This window comes from Ambystoma mexicanum, chromosome 10, assembly GCF_040938575.1.
Source record: "Ambystoma mexicanum isolate Mex_15411 chromosome 10, UKY_AmexF1_1, whole genome shotgun sequence".
Taxonomy (NCBI): Eukaryota; Metazoa; Chordata; class Amphibia; order Caudata; family Ambystomatidae; genus Ambystoma; species Ambystoma mexicanum.
The window spans coordinates 796,612,767-796,629,212 of record NC_090932.1 but is presented as its reverse complement, the minus strand read 5'-3'; positions in this window follow the sequence as shown (position 1 = coordinate 796,629,212).

Sequence of the window (16,446 nt, the reverse complement as noted above, 5' to 3'; positions counted from 1 at the left end):
CTATGCGCTGTAGGATGAGGATCAGTGCATTTAGCAAAGTACAACCTTTGTTACACTCCTTGCTTTCTCTGGCAAATGAAGCAGGCATTGATCTTTTCATTTTATCTACAGATATCTGCGATTTTCTTTTTGTCTCACTGTTGTTCATGCCCAACCCTGTGGCGTTCATAAAAAGCTTAAACACCTGGTTCATTCTGAATTGCTGTTAGCAGTCCAAATTCCAATGCAAGGACAAGATGCGAGTTGCATTGTAACATGTACTTCACAAATAAATAATTATCCATACATGCATTTGGGGAGCTAGTTTAAAATAGATTTAATGAAGATGGGATTTAGAGTGTGATAGTTTAGGATTACCATATGTAAAAAATAGTGTGCTCCATCTAGAATGGCAGCTGTAGAAACTATTAAGAGAAGGTAAGATTTAGAGTGGAAGGTACTTGAAAATATAAGGGATATGGACATAGAGAGATTTGTGGAGAGACATAAACAATGATTTAAGTAAAATAGGTATTCAAAAAAGGAGATTTTGATGACCACCTTATCCTGGGTGCTCGAAATAAGTGTACGTGTGAAATGCACAAGCCTTGCTAGATAGTCCTTTACTAAGTAAGCAAGAGTCATTCTACACTTGGCGACATATGAGGTTCAAGGTCAAATAACTAAACAGGCCCTCAATGGGTTGTTGACCGTGACCGGGCCACACCACGCCACACATTGTAATCGTGTGCATGACCTGGATGTGAAATGGCACTGCAGACTTTGGACACATTATGGCAGGAGTGGATCATTGGCAATAATGAACAGGCAATAGTTTAATCCTCCAAAATCTGGAGGCTGGTATGAAAGTGGATTGTGTTCCGAAGGGATGATGTGATATGCGTACATCATGGAGAAAAGCAATGTTAAATGTGGACATCTTACGTTATAGGGTGGACGAAGCATAATTGAAGCTGCGATGGATTGGTGGTGCTTGTCTGCAAGCAAAGTCATTACCTAAAAATGTGTTCAGCTGGTGTGTCTTGAAATAGTCTAGATTATGACTCTCATCAATTGATGAAATACCTGTTGTTGCTGTTCGTTTGAAAATGTGTACAAGCACCTCGACCCTTACAGATTGTGGTCCTCATCATGAATATAGTGGTACAGGGGAAAAACATATTTTTGTGCAAACTCTGCGTGGACTAGTTTAACTCCTGATGGAGTTTGATAAAGGATAGATTTTCTTAATACTAACAAGGTGCTCATTATAAGTAGACTGGATGCGTTGGCAGACTAAAGTGGTACCCGTCTGTGTGCTGAGCACCAATAATTTAATTATTACAGTTGAACTAACATGTTCTTTCTTTGTGTGTCTTTTCTTTTCCCCCGTCCATCTTCATACTTTTCGTGAATATTACACTGGTAGATTTTTATTTCTGTAATGAATAATTCTATGTATTGTTGTATTGGGTTGCTTTTCCTTCCAAACCTACCACTATGCATCCAGTTACTACTTAGATGCTAGAGCAATGTACCTTGACAAAGGCCCTGGAGCGGTCAAACTGATGGCCATTCAGTTGGAGAAATGTTCGTTAGCAAAATATATGCGCCATCATGTTCGTTAGCCTAATAAATGCTCAAGCATACATTTGTCTGTTTGTTTTTACTTGTCGCATAAGTATGTCACTCTTCTAACACAATGTCTTATGTTGCACTGTATCAGATGTTACCTGGTGATATTGTTAAGAATGTATGCAGACTTATGTTTTGTCTTCTTTTTTTTTATTGTTTATTTGAGCGAATTGAGGCTGATTAAAGGTAACCAGCACCTGCACCTATAGGTGTCATTAATATTTTCAAATTAGAAGATCTTGCATGTTGGGAGGTGTAATCTTACATTTGTTAAAACACTACCTAATTATCAGCTTGGATCTCAAAGGGGATTTAGTCATTGGGTTAACTAGCAAGTACAGCATAGGATAAATACGGGCTATGACAGAGGTCTGTTGCTTGCACATAGAGTACTTTCTATGTTCTTCATGTACTATATATATCATACGCTCGCAAAACATAATTAGGTGATATTTTCAAAACAAATGCTGTTTAACACCAAACTCATAAGGGGATTCTTGGTTAGTGACAACCAGTGAGTAAGGTATTTCAACACTTGCGAAAATTGATTCAAGAAAAATAAAACATGGCAATGGATTGTTTCATGTTTACAGTACACTGTCATCATGAGTTGATTTGAATGTTGTGCTTTCAAAGCAGTGTGGTTGACAGAGAATTGGTAAGGAAAGTCACAGAATCCAGGTTGTCCTGAACTATGTACTAAAAAAAGAAAAGGCACAAAAGAGAAAGAAACTCTGTTTGACAATAAGCTGTGATTACTGGTGTTATAGAACACAGCAAATGCAGAAATGGTTCTCCTTTCTTCAATGTATTGAACGGCATTATCCACAGCTGCAAAGCTAACAGCAAAGGTGCATTCATCAAAATTAATTCCCTAAAATCCTTACAGCTGGTACTTTAAACCCCATCTGACAACATGCTCTGCTGTATTGAGTTTCTGTCTGCAGGAGCTGATTTAAGAAACAGATACCACACGGCAGGCCGCCCGATCCCGGCCTTATCATTTCATACAGTCTGTCCACAGGGCCCCCCCTGGAGACGACTGCACGGTCCATGAAAAATAACCCGCCGTCTGCAGCTCTCAGACACAGCCACAGAATGCCGAGTGCTTTGGGAGACAAGGAAGAGAAAAAAAAACCCAGTTCAAAGATGTCAGCAGGTCTGGTGCTGAAATGGCAGTATTCAAAACAAATGAGGGAAACACTGTGTCTAAAAAACGCAAGCATTACAGACTCAGAGGTGGGATGAGGGATTTTATTGGTTTCCAGCACAAAAAGTTTCTGGGCTATAAAAGGCGAGCGGCGGGGACTAGAGCGCAAGCCGAGGCGGTATTATTACCCACCGCAGTAAATGTCAGATGTAATGTACAGCAGCAATATTCTTCCCTCGCACTGTGGCGCTTTTAATTCCTGAGCTCATGCACCTCCCGCTGTGAACTGTTCATCTGCTATCAATTCTCCCCTCATCAGTACGTGCCCTGGTCAGACGTAAATGCCGGCTCCGTTCAATTAAACATCTCCGGCTAATGAGGCGTGGCAAGCCGAGTTCAGGCCTGTTTTAAGCAAGAGATTCGATAAGCGAGCCATTAGTCCCAGACCTCGGGCATGTGTCTTAATCGTGTTGTTTTGTACAAGAATCACTCCATTTCATTTGTCTCTGTGTGTCCCCTGAATTCTGATAAGAACTGTTCCCCAAACCCTAAGTCCTCTTGCTGGTGGTGTGCTGTATTTCCAGCACCCCAGGAAGAAGCGCTCTTGCCCTTTAAACTGGGGAGCACGCCTCCACACATCGGGCACGCCCTCCATCACTCCCACACTTCAGGAAGGAGCTGAGAGATTATCTCTTAAAGGAGAAGTGTTTCCAGCCCTCAGGACCTATCACGCAGCCCCTCATGTCCCTCCCTCCCACTCCTGCCGGGCATTAACCGAAAGATGATGTTCCCCTGACTGATTTATGCACATGATCTTCAATTATTCCGTGTCTCCACCCGTATTGGTTATCAAAAAGGTCACCCGTCGGCGAATTGCTCCACAGGTAGACAACCAGCATATAACGACCAATACAATTCAATACATTTCACACAAAAATCTTCTTGCGTACATATAAACACACAAAGCCACCTTACTTGACCTTCTTCAATGTCTTTGATCAGTGAATCCGTTCCAAATTGGAATTTTTAATCCGCTGATTCAACACAATATAATAGCAGCCGTAATTGAATGATGGAATCATGGCAGCCAAAAAAGTATCAAGGGCTTTTGGTCATTAATGGCACATGTAGCTATGGATACTACTGGTTAACAGGTCTCCATCAACTGTTCTGAGTGTCCACTGTAGCCCTCACTCCTCCTCTTCACTGCCCCACTCACATTGCTACCTGACTCTGTCACCACCCTTGCACGTGTCCTGCTGCCAACGTATTGCTGGCATTTTCTCATCATCTCACAAGTCCCCCCACCCCCTCCATCATAGGGGCAGATGCCTCTGTCATCCGTGTCAACAGCCGGGACCCAAAATAAAAGAACTATCACACCCATGCTGCCAAGTGACTGTTGCTGAGCAGCATTTGCTGTCAATCTTTTCTTTTTGTGACCTATTTCTACAGTTTCAGCCTTGCACATAAGGCCTAGCCACGCAACTGGCTGCTAGCAGTCTTATTGACCAAGTCAATACCTTGTGTTGAGAGCCCTATCCCTTTTGATGTGCTTTTGCTTCAATCAGGTCCATAAGGTTGTCTTCTGGGCCCTTAACAACCAGTATTTCCTAGGGCTCTGACCAATAATGCTTAAGTAAATCACAGGGTTGAGGTGCATTTGAAGAGGTACAGGCTTAAACTGTATGTTTGCTGAAATTAGTATTTCCAAGATCTATTGTACCAGTGAGTTGGGTTACAATAATATCTTTATTCACTAAACATTATATATGTTTAAATATGCAGTTCTCTGTATATGTACATGTGGGAATTTAGCATATGCCCAGTCATCCCTACACCAAGGCCTGGCTAAAACTAAAAGCCGTGAAAGGAAACACTCTTTCTACACAGCCACTGAAGTGCAGTGGAATGAATGGCAATGCAGCCATTTTATTCTCACATTATCATTCAGAAGCTCTCCAAATCTCTCTATGTATAAAATTAAGATGTGTGGATATGTGTGTGTCTTTGTCTGTTCGAAATGTTCAAGCATAATTCCCAATATTCTACAAACCTGAAATTTGGCATGTGGGTAGATTTCATTGTGTCGAGTGTAAAATATACCCTTTTCTGATTTATTTATTTTTTAAGTGGTCTGCAATGCTTACCCCTGCCATTTGGCTCTCCGCACATAGTTCTGCCATAGTTCTATGTTTATTGTTCCTAAAGTTATGCAGTTCACGAAAACTTCAGCAGTTCATTGTTCCTAAACTTTCCACACTATCAGCATTCTATTTGACATTCACGGCAATCACTTTTGCAGGTAACACAAAATGCTGCTTTTGGAGTAATGTGGGTGACAGGAAACAGTGCATGTCTCTTCAATAGTGTCCGCAAAGACGTTGTCTGTCACATCGCGGCAATCCTCTCATAATAATTACAGAAACTTTATTTCCCATGGAGGTTGCTAAATGACTGCCATCTCAACAGTCTGAAGCTTGCATGCATCAGCCGTACACGTACAGGTTTAGCACTTCGAGCTTACACGCTTCAGCCCTAAATGTACGGCACTTATGTTGAGGTCGCTGCTGATCGGCTCTATATTTGAACACCAGAATATATGCTGCGCAATCTCAAGGCTCTAACTGAAAGTAGCTGGAACCGATTTAGGGGATTCATGCTTTTCTCAGAGTCAACTTTACGTGGCTTGTTCCAGAGTTCGAAACAAAGACAATTTGTTCACTCTAGCTCCTACAGGAAAGGTTAGCAATATTGTCGACAAAGAAGCATTTATTTATTTAATTAAATAAACTTCAAACTTAAGCTGATGTAGGAATAACCATGCGAAGAATGGGTACACCTGCTAGTCACTATATAAGTTTCACTACTGCAAATATTTGAAAGTTAGGGTGAGTGTTGTGAAAAATTAAATGAGTTCCCATTCCAGTTTACATTATGCATAGTGACTCAAACATAGAGCCCTTTTATCAAATATAACGATCTGTAGTTGTTTTTATGCAACCAGAATACTTTTTGATTTCATGCAATACAGGCTGGAACGCACACTGGTGCTATTTGTCCACTATACCTTTTCTCTTGGTGTATTTCAAAATAGTATGACAGGAGTGTGAGTTCAACATCAAAATAAATTAGTGAAGTAATCTTTTCAGCATCATGACTAGAATCCCCTAAATTTGCACTGTCACAGCCAGTCACACTCTGTTATGTCTGCACTAACTTAATGGAGAACGCAAACTCAACAGTTTTATTTAAGAACATTTTTTAATCACAGATCAACTGCAAACTTAAAAAACTATAACTAGAAAAAAGCTTTCATGGAGTCTGTGCTTCAATTCATTGCACCAAATAGTTTAGGCAGACTTAAAAAAGTGGCTACACTTATAATACATATAGAAGATATTTTCTTTTCCTCGAGAGCAGTTTTAGCATCTGTGACACTGTTCATCCAGTCTGGGAAGGCAATTAAGACCTGCACCCTGGTAGTTCACGGTGAGCATCCTGCACAGGATGCATACTCCTTTTGATATGAATATTTAGCAGCATCATGATAGCAGCACTTCTATCCTGAGCATGCATCTGCTCCATACTTTGCATTTTGTCCATGAAGCGTTAACACTTGTAAATGCTTGCTCTCCACAATTCAAGTGATTTGAAAGGAAGAATATCCCCTTGAAGTGTTTGTGTGAGGCAGATTACACTTCATCCAGATCTCATTTCATTGTAGGCATCTAGACAACTCTGTGACAATTCTGATCTCAGCCTCTGCCTGGTGGTATTCTTCAATTCTCAAATTGAGGTTCAAATGCAGTGGGAATAAAGCATGTGGCAGCACCCACCTCCACCAGACCCTTCCTAAAAAGATAGTCATCCTTCATGAGGAGCTCCAACACTACTCCTCAATCCTTTTCCTTGAAAAGATCTATATTTAGTTGTGAAATATAGGTTTTGAACATTAGGATATCTATGTCCAGTGGAATATTTTATGAAGATTCTACTGGTTCATGAAAAAGGCTAACTGAAACCAAAAGACACTAAAATACACTAAACACCATATTTAACATATCTAATTAGAATCAAGTAGAGGTTTCTTTATAGTCGTTCAGGAGATGTTAAATTAATAAAAAAACGGCAAACCGATCCCATAGAAAACAATTACAAATGTAACTTGCACATAAAGCAGACACAATTGAACAAATGCAATGGCCAGACATGCCTTAGGAATATCATGCAAGCAGTGTGTGTACTACAAGAGAATACAAAATAAATAATACTAAAGAGAAAGCTAATTGTAGGCAAGCACTGATGGCACCAGTGACCAAGAAGAATGAGGATGTGACCTGTCTTTTTCTGATTCTAAACTCAGCAATCACAAAGTTATAGAACAGTGGCAAATATTAGACAAATCCTGTTTTTGGAATACAACATCAATGTTTCACCAACATGGTAACTCTTATTATTCTTTTATAACACACTTAATACTGGAGACCAGTTTTTAAGCATGCGCCTGGGAGTTGAACCTGCGTTGCTATGCATTTTCATGCTTTGAAGACAAAAGCGTTGCCCCTGAGCTATCCTCCCAGCCTAGGATTTAGGGGTAGGGTTTGTATTTCTGAGAATAAATGCAAACATTGCAATTTAGCCTAACATGCCACATATATTCCACTCCAATGTTTATTCCTTCATTGGAACCCAGTCCCTAAACTCTACAATCTTCCAGATCTTGATTTCGCACAGTGTCTCAACATTTAGCGTGATCAGGCACACAGTGTAAATTGAATCACCGCCTTAATCATTTTTGACTATTTTGTGAGAAATGTGCAAATAGAAAATATTAAACGCATCATTAAGAGCAGAAATGACTTTAAATAATTAATCACTGAAGATGATCAGTGAACATGTAATTTACCCCTTACTGAGATAGATTCCGATTTCGGAGATTGCCAAAGGCAAAGAATTAGACGTATCCTTTACAATGCATTGTAGTCATGGGAGGCATAATAAGCATGGGCGTCCTTGGGAGGAATGCAGTTATATTAAGCACAAATGTAGATTTAGCATCATTTTCGATTGCACATTTTGCAGCAACATTAATAGAAATGAGTCCCTGATGGGCTGTATTGATAAAGCATAGTTAACAAAGCTGGTGCTGTACAGAAAATGTATTTAGATTCCATGCACAATTCAATTCAGTTAGAAAGGATCTTGTTAAACCTCACACCCCAGAGCAGATTCCATGATAACTGCAGTAATTCAGAGGGTAAGAGCAGTAGGCTGTGTAGTAACTGTGATGGGAGTCATCTATATTGAACAATGAAAATGCCAGACAAAAACTCCCCAAACAATTGGTGAGAATATTTTGATTGGGATGAGCATGGAATGAACCAAAAGGTTGGTTACTATACTTGTGTCTATGTCTTCCAAAGGATGTAATTGGCAAATCGGTATTTTTCCAAATCTCAAACCCTCCTACTATGAAGTCATGCCAGTGAAATATGGCAGTCATATTCCATTGGTGCAAAATTACTGAAGAGGAGAAGGCATTGTCTTTGCCTGCCTGGATATCCTGGGACATAAGGAAAGCAGAAGAGCAACAACATACAGACATAACATGTTGTGCTGTGTGCTCAGCAGCAGGCCTCTGACACTGAAAGTCCAACTGCTTTGAAGGAGAGTTTAGTACTCTCCTTCAAAGTGTTCTTACAAAGAAACAGACATGTGGCCCACGTATTGTTAGAGAGCAGTGCCATGCTTGTCAGTTGTCTGCACCGTGTCAGAGGCCTGCTGTCAAGAGTGACCTTTCTTACTGATGCCACTGGAGGCCTGTCAATAGGCTGCCAGTTAGAAAATCTAGTTCAGTCAACTTCAGCAGATAGAGGGAAGGCTGATGAAGGTGGAGGTTGGTGGCAGGATGCAAGGTATTTTCTTTTTTCTTTTTGTGGTGTGGTAGGGTGAAGGAAACCACACAATGAAAGTTGGATAGGAAAGCAGGATATGCAACATGAGAGTAGAAAGAAATAATTGTTTTAAAGATCTTATTAATACATGTTAGAATTATTGGTCATGCTGAAACATAGAAATACATCTACATGGAGAAATACATCTACAGTAATTCATTCCAACAGCCTCATTTTCTACAACAGTTAAGGTCAAATAATTATGCTAATTTTACCAAAAATGTACACAAGTATCGAGATAAAAGAAGTTGAAAGGGGGTCAGACAACATTGATCACTACATATACATCAGCCTTCACTTACTTAAGAGGTGTAGAGCTATACAAAACGATAACACACTAAAAACAAATTAAACTGCATAGCCCCGATAAACCCCAATATACAATAGTCTGTTGGCTATGTCTATAAGCATGGGATGGAGCATGATATGATACACGTGAAACCTGGAATGACATTTTCTTTTTCTTTGAAACTGCATTTGACTGCCCACAAGAACGTGTATGAAAGGGAACACTAAACTAGTAGATTGTAAAATGCAGAAGATTTAAATGTAAATATTCAAGGGATAGAAGGTGCACGTAAAGGGAAATCTAATTTGAAGAGAAGATGCAGAGCAATGTGCTATTTTAAAAGCAAACTTGTAAGCTGCTGTCCGCATACATAATTCAAAAAACACATTTGCAATAATTTCAAGTCCGTTTACATTAAACTATAATTGACGAGGCCTGATATAGACAACTCAAGTGCAAGAAAATATCCTGCAACTCTTATCAAAATGAGGAACTGAGGAGTAGTTTCAAAATACAGTGAAAAGCATGAATTTGCATTTCATGCAGCTGTGTCTGTTTATGTTCCCTTGCAGAAATCAAGAGTTAGGATTAGGACACCTACAGATGATGAGAAATGTGGACCTTTGATAGGGGCTTTATAGCCCAGTGAAAGGGATAAACTTCTGTGTTCTTGGTGAAAATTTAAAATCTAGGGACACAGAAAGATTTAACTTGGGAGGAACCACCCTGAATCAAGCGTCATCTATGGAACTGGACTCTGACATTCCATTTCACCTGCCCAGGAAGGAGATGTATAAACCGATGACATGCTTTCTCACCGAGTTGAACTTGTGGGGGTTGAGTCATAGTGATAATGAAGGTTTCAGCAACTTAGTCACAGGGAGGCTGAACATGCTATCAATTCTAAGGGCGTGTTTTTATGGGTTTCATCTGTGTATGGTGGGCTTGAGATAATGAACATATAATGGAAGTTCAGCTTGACCAGTGGATCTGTTTTGCCTAATCTGTGATTTTGTCAACCGAGATTGGTAAATCGGGAGGAGAGCTCTGCATGCCTGGTGGTGGTGCGGCTCGGATTAAGATCACGAATATCTGTGGACATACACAACAAGGACCAACAAATGGGAAGGCTAGTCCCATTGGAGAAACATGGGGAACGGGAGTTGCACCCCTTAGGAGCTGTTTTTGGGGTCCAAAGAAGAACCGTGGTGAGGAGACATCCACATGAAATTAATGGGTCACAGCCATAACACAGAAAAAGAACTGTCTAACAAGGAAGTCCCGTTAAGCACTCGCAGCCACGATAGATCTACTATACGGAGTACATTCAATTGAAGGCAGCACCATAAACTCTGTGGAGCAAAGTGTGCTAAGGCTCCCCGCAGCCACCCCTTCTTTTGGTGGCTTCCACAGAAACACAGTTTGACCTATAGAAGTATGAAACTCTTTAAATGGGAAGAAGTTGTATATTGAACATCTGGATGACACGCACTACATATCAAGCTGAACTATACTAATATGAATTGGTTTTTGGTATCTAAAAATGTATATGTCCTGATGAGGCGCACCAGATAGAAATGGTATACGTCTATCGTGGTGCCCGAAACTCGAATAGACAAAACCATAGAGCCCACTTCGTCTAGTTGAGCTGTCTTGAGTTTAACACCTTTTTAAAAAATATGGTAATTGATACATGTTCATAAGCAAGTTCTCTTGAACAATTGCCTTGTTTAACTTTGTGAAGGGAAAAATGTAGTGTCAAATATGCTTGTGTAAATATACAACAGGATTCTAGCCCTAACAGATGGGTGTTCTGCTTTTAGAACAGAATCATTAGAATTGTGTTTTTTTGCACAGTACGAATGGTTGATGGTATGAATGGGGATGAAAGTGGATGTGAGCAAGGATGGGGTGTCCAGTCATTTGGTCGACTACAAACTGGTCGACTGCAATTTGGTCGACGTCATTTGGTCGAAAACCAAATGGTCGAATTTTTTTTTTTTATTTATATATGTGTTTTGTGGGTTTTCGTGTAGAAAAAAAAAGAAAGAAAAAAAGGGGGTTGGAGGGGGACCCCCCCCAAAAATAAAAGGGGTAAAAATAAATTAAAAAAAAATTCGATCATTTGGTTTTCGACCAAATTGATTCGACCAGTTGTCCAGTCGACCAATTGTTTTCGACCAAATGACTGGCAACCCAAGGATGGGTGAGACATGTGTTTTTCTAGAGTGATATATGTATCTTTAAAATTGGCTTATAATATATGAAATGGCAATGTGTTATATGTGGGTTTTCTTACAAATTAACGTTTTACAATGAAATTTGAGCAATAAATGTAATAAATGAACTTCAAACACATGCACCGTGATTTGTCTACAATATATGTCCTTTGAGTAGGGCTATCCCTATGGAAAGGATGTTTGTCAGTGTTTTTATGCATGAATTGTTTCATGAATGAATGGAGGGGATGCACTTATCCACAGATAATTGCAGCTTTGTATAATCTGTGATTTTGATCTTGCAGGCATCTCCCAAGGAAAGCAACCATTATACCTGGGAAAACAAAGGGCCCGATTCATGGAATATTTTCGGCAGTGCAAAGTCACTTTTCAGCGGTGCAATTTCACTTTGAACTGGGCAAATATTCCAGGAATCGGGCCCATAGTGTTAAGCTGGTCCAAGATGGGCAGGAACCAAAGTCATAAACCCAGCAGACTTCAAACTTCAAAGAGTGTACCACTGACAGGCTGGTCATAAATATCTTTATCCCTGAACTGACAGCTAAAGAACTTAAGACAACAGATGCTCTATTATTGACTGTAATATGTCTAAAGAGAGAACAAAAAGTCTTTTAAAAGCTACATAGGGACTTGCTTGTTTGCCCATAATTCTGGAATGGAATGACACAGCGAGATATTTTCTTTCTTACAATGTTCAGTTTCAAACTCTCTATTTGGTGGTATAAAAACAATTTTCCGAATGTGATGTCTATTTATGCAAATCAGGCACATTTGCATTTTCTTGCACCGAAATGGTGCACACCAGTGTGTCACATGTCCTAGCATCTGCAGTGATGAGCCCAGAACTTTGAGATAGGAAAATAATGTGTATTTAAATGTAGACGAATGTTTAATAGAAACATCTGCATCTCGGTGACCATTTGTAATATCTCGATACACATTGTGTTGTTTGATTCATGCCAGAGAGAAATCTGGTGAGCCGATTAGTAAAGTAGTTATTTGTCATTGGGAGGATAGCTCAGGGGCAATGCGTTTGCCTTGGAAGCAAGACGGCGTGGAGCAACAAAGGTTCGATCCCCAGGTCCGTGCTTAGAAGCCTATGGGTATTAAGCATATTATTAAAAAAACATTATACATATACATGTGTGGAATTCACTATCTCCGAATGTTACAATATTTAACGCAAGGAATTCCTGTGATGACATCACATTAAATGGAAGGGAAAATAGAATTTGAAGTTAGTCCCATCAGATTGCCCCTTTCAGTAATATGTCCAATGACCGCAGAGGGGTATGTCTGCTTTGATGACACTTTTGGAACACTGTCCAATCACATACATTGACCAATAAGATTGGGGAAAGTATAAACACCTCAAGACGATGGGGTTACTGCTCTATATAAGATTCAACACACATTCACTGAGAGAAAGACTGACAACCTCACTTGCTCGCTCACTGCCTGATGGTGAGGACAGAAAGAAGAATTGATAACAACAGGAAGGAGAACAAATAGATGGCTCTCTTTTTGGACCCATTTTAGATTATCACCAACATCCTGAAAGTGAGCCATATTAGGAGTTTAATTCCCAGGCCATCTCCAGAGGGAGAGACAGCTGACAGGCTGTGGAGAAAAGTTGATCCAATCTTGCAGGCTGAAGCCTACTTGTTCCTAGAGGGGCTTAATTGTACCAATCTGTAAGAGGGTGCTCACCTAAATACTGGTCTCTGTTATTTGTAACTACTGAGGGGCAGGGGTGTATAAATTGACTGTGCATCCTGGAAAATAAATAAATATTTCATTAGTGAATGTGCTTCTGGAATTTTTTATTTGATGACATAGATTCTATGTGCATAACTGACAAATAAAGTAATTGAAGTCACTTGCAGGATACTCCATCAAGCAGAATACTGTGATTAATGCCTAACCGCTCAAGATAAAAGGGAGCGGGTGATTATTCACTACCCACTCTCTCACTGTTGAATGTGCTCATTGAAATTGAGAAAGGTACACATTTACACAGTAATTAAATATAAACATCACTGAAGGGAATCTAGCCAACATACATTGGCTTTTCTACAAGCCATTTATACAAAGGAAGGTCTAGTGGTTTGTTGAAATTGAGTTTTTAATATGTTGTTGAAATTGTGACATGTCTATTAAGTGAGGAGGGTCATATTTTAAATAAAGGGGACATAGAGAGCATTTGATAGGCAGGGATACTTTAAAATAATTAGTTGTTTTTCACAAGTGAAAGATTCCTCCTGGACACTCATGCATTCAATCCATGGTGTATGCATGCTCAGGGTGAATTAAATGAAAATTGAGGTGAATAGTGTGTTGAATATTTCTTATCATTGGCCTTTCATGGAGAAACAATGTGTTTATCTTCAAACTGATTCAAGTATTTCTATTTTGTTAATAAATACACGTTCTGTGCAACCCTGTGTACTTCTTATAAGAAAAGGAGAAGGGAGCTGTAAAGAATCAATGCTTTTAAATTTGCCTGTCCCAGATTCATAAAAATATCTTTGTTAAATAAAGTACATTTGTGCTCATCTGGATTGGGGTGGGCGGAAAGTTCCCCTGAATTAGATGTTGCCAAATTAAAACACCCTAAACAACCAAGTGTACACATTACTTGTACTTCTGCATTGTTTTAGGCAGTACATTTAGCTTTCATGTTACTTGAAAAAGGAAGGAGAGCATCTCCCAAAAAAGGTTGCACAAAGATGAGAGCGATGTGTAGAAAAAAGCTACACAATTATCCTTTGAAAACTGGAGTGATAAAAATAAATGTAATTTTCGAACTGAAATACGATTTATTTTATATCCACAGCCCAATAATATAAGCCCAATAATATAAGGAGTCATCACAAAGGTTCACATCACATGCACCTATGTTATTGCAATTGTGGCAAGGTGAAAAGATTTGTTTTCATTTGGGGTGTTGTAGCAGGGGAAGATACCACTGTCATTAGGTGTGGGTGGCTGGAAGAGGGAAGGTATTTTCCACATTTCGGGTTGTGGGGAGTGAGATGGTTTAACATGATGACAAAGATGGACAGTGGAAAGGCAGCAGGTATTTCTTCCCTTTTGGGTTGATGGGAGGGAGAGAGACACACATGGGAGCTGATGGAGTGTGGCAGTAGGCCAGGCATTTTCATAGTGGCATATGGTTTGCTCATGAATACAATGTCCATCCTCTGCACTTTTGGTCTATGGGGAAAGCGCAAGGGATGGTAAAGGGGAACGGGGGGCTTTGAGATGTCACTAAGGGACCCGTTGGTGGAATATATTTCCATTATTCACAGTTACCCATTGTGATGATTCTGATGATGTCATCAGTCCTTTCCCTGACTTAGGGCCTCATTACGAGGCTAGCAGTAAGGGGTTAATGGTGTCGGTAAGGATGTCGGTGCTGTTAAACCCATACCGCCGCATTACGAGGTCCCTTAGCGGGTACCACTAAGGCCGGCTGGTAAAACCAGCCGTCCTTAGCGGGAGCTGTTAAGGGACCAGGGAGCTATATTAGCTCCATCCCCATTCCCATTGAGCCCTATGGGGGCTTGAATGGGAATGGGGATGGGTATTTTGAATGGGGACTTACCGGGTTCTCCAAGGTTGGAATGACCTGGTAAGTCCCCATTCAAGGAACCCGAACACGAGTTTGGAGGCAGCCATGGCACTAATAGCACCATGCCTACCTCCAAACTCGTAATGACACCCATAGTCTCTCCCAATAAGGCCACGGGACGACAGCCGTTACCTGATTCTGACCCTAGGGGCAGCTATATGAGGGAGGACCACCTAGGGGGAGGTGACCCTCTGGGAAATGATATGGTATCATTGGGGAAAGTCACATACCCTCATTCCCTTTCACAGATGTTCCCTCCATAGCACATGCCTTAATGGTATACTATAACACTCTCCCTCAAACCCTTGCCAGACATACTCTTGGGGCCTTATCCACAGAAGTATTTTATAATGGTGCAATCCCATTGAAAAATGCTCTGTGAATCAGGCCCTTAGTGTTGCCCAATTTGACACAAACACCAAGATATCACATACTGAGATGAGGAAGAGACCAGGAGCAGTAATGATTACTCCCAATAAAATGTCAGGCCAGACTTCCCAACATCATAGAAACATGTGTAAAACAGGAGACCAGTTTCTAAGCACAAGACCATGATTCAAGCCTGTGTTGCTATGCGTTGTCTTGCTTCCAAGACACACGTGTTGCCCCTGAGCTATCCTTCCTACCTATAACTTCCTACTTCAAAGTCCTGGTAGGAGAATACACAAGGTGAAGATAAGTGTTTGACTTAACTGTCATTGGGTGGAACTCCTGGAAGGAGAGTACACCAGCTGAAGATAAGTGTTTGATTTAACAGCCATTGTATGAAAGTCCTAGCAGGAGAGTACACCAGCTGAACATAAGTGTTTTGTTTGTGTGAAAGTCCTGGCATGAGAGCACACCAGGTGAAGGTAAGTGTTTTGTTTGGGTGACAATTCTGGCAGGAGAGTACACCAGGTGAAGACAAGTGTTTGCAAGTAACTTTGTGAAAGTCCTGACAGTAGAGTATACCAGGCACAATCAAATATGTGGAGATGAAAGAGAATCTTAAGGAAGTATACCAGGTGACCTGCAAGCCTGGGACTTGCAGCCAATTTCAAATACTGTAAAGAAGAGAATCCATAGGAAGTCACATGCCTGAGGAAGGGAGTTCTTCCCCGGAATGGTGAAGGAGTTAGATTAGTCTTTGTTGGAACTTTCTGTTGTTGTGAAACACGAAGAAGGGAGTCATCCCCTGGAATGGTGAACATTGTCCACTTGGAACCTTTGGGTGGATTCTTTCATCTTTGTGTCGAACATTTGTGCACCTTGCAATCCAAAACCAACACCCTTTTCACCATAGAATATGTTTCAGAGTCTGAGGGCCAGAATAGGATTTCAGACACATGACATATTTTGCTTTGGACATCTTGACAAAGGACAGACCAATTTTTTTTTGGTTGAGGTAGGGAAATATCTCCTAGATTAGGGCTAGTTAGGCATTTTCCAAACCCTCCTTGTTTTGAATAAAAACCACGTCTCATTCCTGGCTGCTCACACCATCTAAATGTTACAAACTGCATGCATATGGGCCTTCGGTTGTAGATGGCCCTTTAGAAACTGTGTACAATACTGAGCTTTCC